The sequence below is a fragment of the Tasmannia lanceolata genome, unplaced genomic scaffold (genome assembly GCF_043159265.1).
Source record: "Tasmannia lanceolata isolate RefF3 unplaced genomic scaffold, GAP_Taslan_0.1 ptg000002l, whole genome shotgun sequence".
In the NCBI taxonomy this organism is placed as follows: Eukaryota; Viridiplantae; Streptophyta; class Magnoliopsida; order Canellales; family Winteraceae; genus Tasmannia; species Tasmannia lanceolata.
The window spans coordinates 55,810,158-55,811,379 of NW_027518679.1; the positions used below are offsets into that span (position 1 = coordinate 55,810,158).

General features: G+C 46.2%; 1 pseudogene; it reads left to right on the forward strand.

The window, feature by feature from the left end:
• LOC143887339 (3-isopropylmalate dehydratase small subunit 1 pseudogene) lies at positions 1-880 on the forward strand (annotated as a pseudogene).
• Positions 881-1,222: the final 342 nt, after the last annotated feature.

The following is a 1,222-nucleotide window of genomic DNA, read 5'->3' on the forward strand; positions in this document are numbered from 1 at the left end:
ATGGCAATGGCAATGGTGGCAGCAACAACACTAGCAGCATCAGCATCAGCATCAGCTTCTTCTTCAAAACCAACCTTCCTTTCTTCTACAAAACACCCCACCCCATCCCCCCATTTCTTCCCACCCCACCCCACCCCTCCCCAATCCCTATTTCCCTAAAACTCCCTCAAACCCCATCTCCCCTCCAAACCTCCCTCAAACACTCTCCATCCCCCCTCTAATCCCCATAGCCGCCCCCACCTCTCCTCCCCCTTCCCCCACCTTCCATGGTCAATGCTTCCTCCTCCCAGACAACATAGACACAGATCAAAATAATCCCAGCCGGACACCTAACCCTAGTCCCTTCAAACCCTAACGAATACCAAAAACTCGGAGCCCTAGCCCTAATTGGCCTCCCTTCCTCTTACCCAATCCGATTCATAGAACCAGGCCAAACCCAAACCCAATTTTCAATCATAATCGCCGGCGCCAATTTCGGATGTGGGTCCTTCCGTGAGCACGCTCCGGTGGCCCTCGGAGCAGCAGAAGTTAGGGCGGTCCTTGCTGAGTCTTATGCTCGGATTTTCTTCAGGAATTCCGTCGCCACCGGGGAAATCTACCCGTTGGAATCCGAGGGAAAGTTATGTGAGTCTACTGGGGATTTTGTGACTATTGAGCTTGCAGAGTGTAGGTTGATTAATCATACTACTGGGAAGGAGAATGGGTTGAAGCCAATTGGGGATGCTAGGCCTGTTATTGAAGCTGGTGGGATTTTCGCTTATGCGAGGAAGACCGGCATGATCGCGACTCGGTCGGGTTCGGATTAGTAGCCGGCATGATCGCGACTCGTCGGGTTCGGATTAGTAGGATATGGGCCTGGTAAGGGAGATTGAATCTTAGTTTTTTGTGGGTTTTTGTTTTAATTTAGAATTGGGTCTTCTACTACTTCATTGGGTTGGTTTTAGTTTGTATTAAACTGTTAGTTTTTGTGGGTTGTTGTTCTAATTTAGAATTGGGTCTTCTACTTTATTGGGTTGTTTTTACGTAGTATTAGAGTATTGTTGTTTTCCTGTTTTGATTGATGGGCATGTGGAGTTTGTTGTTTTTCTATAGCTTTTATGGGCTTTGGATGGGTATAAATTAAGGTGTTTTGATTTTGGTTATTTTTGTAAACTGTAGAATGAAGTAGTTTTTTGTTTAGTGGAAATCTATTGTATTGTGTGACTAGATCTGAATTGTTGTT